At 39.7% G+C, this 8634-nt stretch overlaps 1 pseudogene; it reads left to right on the forward strand.

Moving 5' to 3' along the window:
* Positions 1 to 7815: 7815 nt before the first annotated feature.
* Positions 7816 to 8389, forward strand: LOC142847240 (large ribosomal subunit protein eL21 pseudogene; annotated as a pseudogene).
* Positions 8390 to 8634: the final 245 nt, after the last annotated feature.

Here is an 8634-nt window from a genome sequence, read left to right on the forward strand (position 1 = left end):
GTTGCAGAGAAATCTCAGTCTGCCACAGTGGGGAGGATGGCAGATGTGTTCCACTCATGACCCTTGGGGTGTGAGGTAGAAGTTTGTTTCCATGACACCACCAAAGAAGGAGGAGATACAGGCTGGATGAAGGGAAGGAATAACCTACAAAGTCCTAATCCCAGCGATCAGCTCCCACCATCAAAACCCTACCTCCCAAATTCTTAGCAGCCTTCAAAAAAGTTCTACAGTCTCGGGACCAAGCGTATCAAACGTGAGATTATGGGGGAACTTCTATATTCAATTCATAACATGTGTGTGAAAAAGCTGACTGATGCTATGAAAAAAAGAAGAAAAAAGCCCACACCAGGCCCAGTGTGTCTCTCCCTCTCTGCATACTTCCTGTGCAACAGGATGTAAAGTTCTCAGGTACAACTCCAGCTCTATGCCTGACTGCTTCACACCGTGATGATAATGGACTAACCCTCTGAAACTGTAAGCAAGCTCACGATTAAATGTCATGTTTTATAAGAATAGTTGCCTTGGTGATGGTGTCTCTTTACAGTGACAGAACAGTAACTAAGACACCGGTTGCAGCCTGCTTAGGAAAATAAGGCGCCAATGGTCATACCAATATATGAGCCCTATACACTATAAATACTGGGCATGGTGTTCCCACTGGTACAATAGTGGTCCGACTGTTATAGGAGTGACCAGACATCACCATATTAAATTTGATACCTGCTCCATGAAAGGGAATATTTGCCTGATACTAAATCTACTAAATAATAATAATAATAATGAAGGAGGTTACAGATCCTAGGTGTGCTCTCACTACTATTGTTTAACTAAATTGACAAATTAAATATTTGCATTTATAGAATAGAAGAAATTCTATTCTTCTCCATAATCAAAGAAGCCTCTTTTTAAAATGAACTTTGGTTTATAAAGAAAGCCATGGCTCTTCAAGATGGTTAGAATGAATGACAGTCTAGTGCTTAGTCCTAAAAAAGACACATATACTTCCCTTTCTGAGAGTCAGAGAACATTATGGAAAGAGCACACGATCCGGAAGACAGAGTACTGTGAGATGCTATGTTCATCACATGACATGACCATTACAGTCTCAGAGCTGCTGTACTTACCTGCATGAGGCCCGCCTAAGATGGATGGGAGAGGAGCTCTTAGGATCCCAGTTCTTCCTGATGACTTATTTGGGATTGATATATTCTGGGGAAGGAATAGTCATTCTGTTCAGTTGTGCCCACAGTGAGCCCACCAGGCTGCAGCAGCTCATAAAAACCCAAACCAACACAACAACATAAGAAAGAAACCTGAAGGGAGGAGATGGGGGTCACTGGGATAGGAGGGGAATAAAACAGGGTGGGGATTAGAGTAAGCAGAATGTATTAAATTATCAAACAAATAGAACGTGTGTGTGTGTGTGTGTGTGTGTGTGTGTGTGTGTGTGTGTACATTCACATACACTTGTAAATATGAACAAGTTTCTGCTTACTTTCATCAAATGGCCTTATAAATCACTTGGCCTTTATAAAATTTTTCTTGGAAAAGGTATTTTTCCTCATCTATATTAAAAGTTATTTTTGATAGGAACATTTTATTTGAATAATTTAAATTATTTGAAATTTTTCTTAAATAATTTCATAATCTATTCATATTATAGCTATTTTCTATGTTTTATTGTTAAAGAAAATAATTGCAAAATCATCCATATGTGAGATTGTTGAGCATGGCTCTAATTATTTCTTTAAGTGTTTTTTTAAATAATCAGAGCTGGTACAAAGTTGTATACCCTCTGAGGGTTGTGTTGTAGAACACTAATCTCGCTACAACACTTGTCAGCTCACAGTTATGCCATAATTTTTATTACATTGCTGTTACAGAACAAATTTCTCAAGGTAATAGCCAAGGTGTTATAGGTATTTAGTTAGAATTCATTTGATAATCTGCAAAACTAATGTAGCTGGCTCTCCATATTTGTGGGTTCTGTATCATTGGGATCAATTAAGACTGGGTAAGAAATAATTGGGAAAAAATGTACTAGATATTTACATTTTCTTTTCATTGTTGCCTAAATGATAAAGAAACTGTTTGCATAGATTTATATTTTATTAAGTTTTATGAGTACTGTAGTGATTATTTAAAATGCATGGAAACAAAGCACATTAACAGAAAGTATGGAGTTTATTTTGTGTTGATCATCTATTCCTAGACATAGTGCCTGTCCTGGTGTATGGGTGATATGGCAAGAGAGATTCCATTGGAGAAGAGTGAATTTTGTTTTGCCAGCGGGTATCAGATAGCTTCTGGTTTGGAGTGGGATCCTATGTCCACTTCCCCTTCTCCGTGCTAGGACCCGTTCTGGCTTGAGTCTGTGCGGCCCTGTGCATGCAGTCACAGTCTCTGTGAGTCCTGCTGTGTCTGGAAGACTCTTTCCTTGGAATCATCCACTATCTCTGGCTCTTATAATCTTTCTGCTGAAAATGAAAATCTGATCCTTACTTCATTTTGTCTTTTTTTTTTGAGGGGGAGCGGCATAGTTGGTTTTTCTTTGCTTTTTTTTTGTAATTTTTTTGAAGGAGGGAAAGAATATAAAGGTGGGTGGGTAAGGACAAAGGATCTGAGAGGATGTGGAAGAAAGTAAGATTAAAAACCTATTTTATTAAAAAAATAATTTATTAAAGAATAATTGAATTAAAATAGAATATAAACAAGCCTTGCATTTGATCATTAGCAAAGCTAAATCAGCTGCCTCTCCATATGTGTGGGTTCTACATTGATGGGGTCAACTAACAGCTGATCAACTGGAATGCTACATCAGTTTATGGGAGGTTGTGGGACATTTGAGGATCTTGGCATCCACAAGGAGCCATTAAGTCTACCTTATCTCTAAACTAGAGCAGATTTAAAGATCATGATGGTTTCCTTTACTCTAGGCTTCCCAAAAGCAAAAATTCTCTGTTTGTTTGCGTTATTTCTTTGATCTGTCTGCGATCTCACCTGCTGCTGTATCTGAGCAGAAGGCAACACTGTAGGGGGTGTGAGTGAAAGTGGGAGCTCTCAAGGCTGATCCGTGACGTCATCTGCTTGTGTTGTGTTTCACAAATGCTTCCGGAACACTGGCCAGTCTCACACCGCCTCACTTTAGAGTTCATTAGCAATCAGAATTTGTGCTTCTCTGGAGAGAGAAGGAAACACACTCTGGTAGGCAAGCTGTTAGGATGAGAAAGTTGTGACTTCAAGAGTCATGCTAGAGAAAACACATCTTTTAAAGTGTTACCAAGAATCGAGTCAGTCATCCCTGGAGCCAAGCACATGAACTCTCTGTGGGGTATAAATGATGCTTTGTTAGCCGTAGGAAGAATGGTGTCATGTTCACCTTTTTGTTTCAGGCATCAAAAATGCAAGGAGTTAAAAGAGGCTATGGGTTAGCAGGAGTAAAAGTCAAGAACCTTTAGTAAGTAAGTGAACAAATCTATCATTTCATCTCCAGCATTCAGTCTTCAGCTTTCATCAATTCCATGGGTGAGTGTGGCTTTCGCATTTTCACTGCACAGCATAGATGAAGGCAAAAAATGGGGCTGGGCATCTATCATCCTCCTTTAATAAACACGAAAAATGTGAAATTCCTTCTCTCAACCATTTTTCCTTATCAGGGTCTATGCGCTCACCGAAAGTGAAGTATGTTGTGTAATTTTATTCCTTCATGCAATAAGGAGCCGTGGGTTGTGGGTCCCTGCTCCAGCAGTGAGGTAGAGTGATGGCAGGGTCTCTGTGTTTGTACCGTATGCCCTTACACTGATTCACTTTCCCCTCAAGGGCAAATTTGAAGGACTATTACACATCAGGCTACATTATGGGAAACTTACTGTGCTAGGAGTATGTGAACTGTTCATTCCCAGGGGAGATGTAATAAAGTCTTAGAAGAATAGAACCTTCTAGAAAGAATAGGAAAAGAGACCTTATTCATGGTGCTCCTTCTATGTCCTGCCTCCTCTGTTTATACACCACATATTTTACTGAGGTCAATTCCCATAACAAGCCTTTGGTTTGTTTTTATTTTGTCTTTTTAAAAATTAAGTCTGCACATTTTAGCACAGAGCATCCTGGATCTCAGCCTAGCTTCAGATTCATGATAATCCTCCTGCCTCAGCCTCTCAGAGTGTCCTGGAGCTCACTATATAGCTCAGCCTAGCTTCAGATTCATGGTAATCCTCCTGCCTTAGCCTCTCAGAGTGTCCTGGAGCTTACTATGTAGCTCAGCCTAGCTTCGGATTCATGGTAATCCGCCTGACTCAGCCCCTCAAGTGCTGAAATTACAGGCCTGAGTCACCAAAACCAATTTCTTTTTTTTTTGAAAAGAAAAGTAATTTTAATGTGGCATGTACATGGTATTTTGATGTATATGCATCTTTACAATTTGCTCGTCCTTCCTTACCCATCGCTTTTCCCCATCCTCCTTGCTCTTCCTGGTACCCTTAATAATCCTCCTCCTGTTCTCATGTCGTATGTACAGACACCCATGTACATACACATATTCATATCTTTAGGTCTAGAGCTGCATATAACATAGAAACATACAAAATTTATACACAACCAATTTCTTAACAGAGAAACTGTGGCTGAAATTCAAAAGCAGCTCTTAGTAGCCATAGTCATAGTAAGAGTAACTTTGTGAGGTTTGAACGTCTACAATGTTTGATCATCTGTTCATATTCTAGATTTCAGAGTCCTGGAGAAAATTATTATGTACTCAAGGAAGAAAAGAAATATGGTTGGAGAAAATAATAATGCTATAGAGATTTGCATTGGTATGGATCTTGGTTTACTGATACAAATTTAAGGTTAATTTTGTTATACTATGTATATTTCTGATCTTGATTATGGTATTATAATTGAGCAGCTCATTTAAAAATGAAATGTATAATTAAGAAATATAGGTAAATAGAGAGTTATTCATGATAGTCAAGCTTGTAGTCATGATATTTAGATTTTCTAGATGTATAGAGGTGTATTTCAGATAGATAGCTATTCTTCAAAGCTTTCAAAAACTACAGATTATGGCATTTAAATGCTTTACAAACTTAGGACCTTTCATGACAATGAGACATATCTGATTCTGGCTGCACCAATCTATTTCAAGAGGAAGATGGGCATCAAAGAGGCTCCTCATGGTATTGGTTAGCCATTTGGGCAAGAAGCTGCTCTTGCCTGGACTGCTTGATGAACTAAACATGAAGGACCTGCAGAGAAATGACTGCTGAACTTACCTAAAGGTGAGATGATCCTTCTGGGTTCCTGCTTCATGATAGAGTCTGCTAGACATTCTGCAGGATACAGAAGAAAGTGACTGACAAACTGCCAATATAGGTAGAACTGTCTTTGAAATTTCCTGCTTCATGGAAAAGTCTGCTGGATACTATGGGCCTGTAGGCTGAATATTAGATGCCCCAATGGTACAGAACTTTGGGTGCCTGTCCAGGCAGCAAGATGTCTCTGTCATTTCTAGAGTTTTGGAAGTTGCTTACAATGCACTTCCTGTTTACTTAGGTAAAATTATATCCTGTTGGAGTCTTTGATGGAGTTGAAGAATTTATAGTTATAGTTTTCCTTAATTATGATGAAAGATAAAGTAGATATAGATATTGTAACTTTAATTCTTGTTTGATAATTGTTTTATGTAATTTTACTATGTTAAAATTAAACCCTTCCTTTTTTTATCCTAAACAGAAAAGGAGAGGTGATATGAGATTTCCTTCTGTATGCTGTAGTTACTATTAATGAATAAAGAAACTGCTTTGGACCTATAGCAGGGCAGAACTTAGTTAGGTGGGGAAAACTAAGCTGAATGCTGGGAGAAATAAGGGTAGAGTCAGAGAGAAGTCATGGAGCCACCACCTGAGATAGATGTTCTGAAACTTTGCTGGTAGGTCACGACCTCATAGTGATTCACAGATTAATAAAATGGGTTAAATTAAGATTTAAGAATTAGCCAATAAGAAGCTAGAGCTAATGGGCTAAGCAGTGATTTAAATAATACAGTTTCTGAGTGGTTATTTCAGTTCTGGGAAGCTGGGAAGAACAAGCAGACTTCCTTACAACATAATAATTCACCTAAATCTAGCCTTATGACAGAGGAGATAGGGTGGTTAAAGTATTCCAGCTCCTCTGTAGCCAGGAACAGGCGTGAAAGCCCAGGGTCTCAGCCTGAATCCATAGAAGCAGTGTCTGTGATATGGACATGTCTAAGAGAGTGAAGAAGTAGACTAGGGCAGGAAAAGCCAACCACAGACGTAGAATATGATCTCTGTATGACAGATAACAGCAGATTCCACACTTGTGTGGAGTCATTTTGGATGCTTAGGATTCACACGAGCTTCTGCAGTAGGTACCATCGAGAGCACGGATAGGCCATTCTCACTGAGACGAGTTAAAATCTCTGGCCTGATGGATCATGGGCAATATTATGAGTTTTGTCTTCCCTTAGCTTTACAGACCTGACTTTCCCAGGCATACATTAAAACCTGGGTGTTCTCTCAGTGTCATGTCCCGAAATTCTGCTTCTAAGGATAGACATTTGGTAAAGCCTGCCACCTGTACCCAGGGACTGTTTTGTCAAATCAGCGCTTGGCTCTGGAATGTTGTCCCTGGAGTTTTGTGTCTCTGTACTGATGGGAACAAAAAGATTAAAGCCTCTTCCGGGGGGGGGACGACTTTTCAAGATGCATCACATCTGGTTCCCCCAACCTACAACTTCTCCAGGTCCTCCTTCTGAGGGTGGATTAAGGAATTTCTTACATTCTAATCCTGGCTTTCAATATATTCCTCAGGAGCTTTAACACATAAAAAGCTTTCACTACTACTCAAAAAAAAATGCAGTCTAATTTATCACATGAGGAAACTTTGGGCTCAAGAAATTTAATTTAGCTGCTCAAGATACATAGCCAGAGTCTAACCCAGGGCTTCTAACTCTTGGTCCAATGCCTTCCCTTCATCCCTGGGGAAATTCAGCACTGAAACAGAATTTTCCTTTTCTAAATGAAAAAAAATATGATGTCAAAAATCAAAGAAGGACAATGACATTTAGCATCCTCGGGTACAATGCAGGGCCTGGGTGTCTAGGGCAGGCAAACTGCATCCTATTAGAGATGAGTGATCTCTGTCAGTCTAAACCACTGATTGGGTAAAGTGTGATCTTACAGTTTAACCACAAAGAAATGCATTTGCCCTTCAGTTTTAGGGTTTTTATTGCTGTGATAAAAATATCATGATCAAAAGCAACTTAGGGACTAAAGATTTTATTTCAGCTCAGATTTCCACAACATAGTCCATCTGAGGAAGTTGGCATGGTCCTTCAATAAAGAAAGGAACCTGGAGGCAAGAGCTGATGCAGAGGCAGTGGATGCAGAGGCTGCTTACTGATTTGATCGGCCTCCTATCTTGTATATCTTTAGGACCTTCTATCTGGCAGTTGTCCCACCCACCATAGCCTGGGCACTCCACATCAATCCTTAATTTTAAAAAATTCCCTACAGGCTTACCTACAGCTTGATTTCATAGTCATTTTTCCCTATTGAGGCTCCCTTCTCTCGGATGACTCTAGCTTGTGTCGTGCTGACATAGAACTATCCAGCACACCTCACTCAGTCCATCTCATAATGAAAGAGCATCTATTTTATAAGGAAGGTCGTTAATATGGACATGTATCGGTCCATTTAGTAAAAGTCCTCAACAGTGAGACAAAAGCTTGGTGATACATCCCAGAAACTACAGAATAAAACAATTGATAACTTTTAAAAAGCAGTAAAGCTTTCGGCCGCGGTAGCCATCTTTCAGTAACTCGCCAAAATGACAAACACAAAGGGAAAGAGGAGGGGCACTCGCTATATGTTCTCTAGGCCCTTTAGGAAACATGGAGTTGTTCCTTTGGCCACGTACATGCGAATCTACAAGAAGGGCGATATTGTAGACATCAAGGGAATGGGCACTGTTCAAAAAGGAATGCCCCATAAATGTTACCATGGCAAAACCGGAAGAGTCTACAATGTCACCCAGCATGCTGTGGGCATCATTGTAAACAAGCAAGTTAAGGGCAAGATTCTTGCCAAGAGAATTAATGTGCGGATTGAACACATCAAGCAGAGCAGAGACAGCTTCCTGAAGCGGGTGAAGGAGAACGACCAGAAGAAAAAGGAAGCCAAAGAGAAGGGCACCTGGGTTCAGCTGAAGCGCCAGCCTGCTCCACCCAGAGAAGCACACTTCGTGAGGACTAACGGGAAGGAGCCTGAGCTGCTGGAGCCCATTCCCTACGAATTCATGGCCTGATGTACAAAAAGAAATAAAAGACCTGGACTATAAAAATAAATAAATAAATAAAAAGCAGTAAAAACTATGGCTGCTATTGATGTATTCACTTTCAGGATTAAACTGGCTTCAGCTTTCATTCGGTTTTACTTTCTAGGTCAAAGACTATTTTCCTCTTTTTTCTTTACTGAAAGTTATTTAGTGTGTGTGTGTGTGTGTGTGTGTGTGTGTGTGTGTGTGTGTGTGTGTGGTTTGTCAGGAAGGTATGTTACAAACTTAAGACATGAACCCTATTCTTCACAGAATGCCTCAGGGTTTATTTATAGTCTT

Source organism: Microtus pennsylvanicus, chromosome 3 (assembly GCF_037038515.1).
Source record: "Microtus pennsylvanicus isolate mMicPen1 chromosome 3, mMicPen1.hap1, whole genome shotgun sequence".
Classification (NCBI taxonomy): domain Eukaryota; kingdom Metazoa; phylum Chordata; class Mammalia; order Rodentia; family Cricetidae; genus Microtus; species Microtus pennsylvanicus.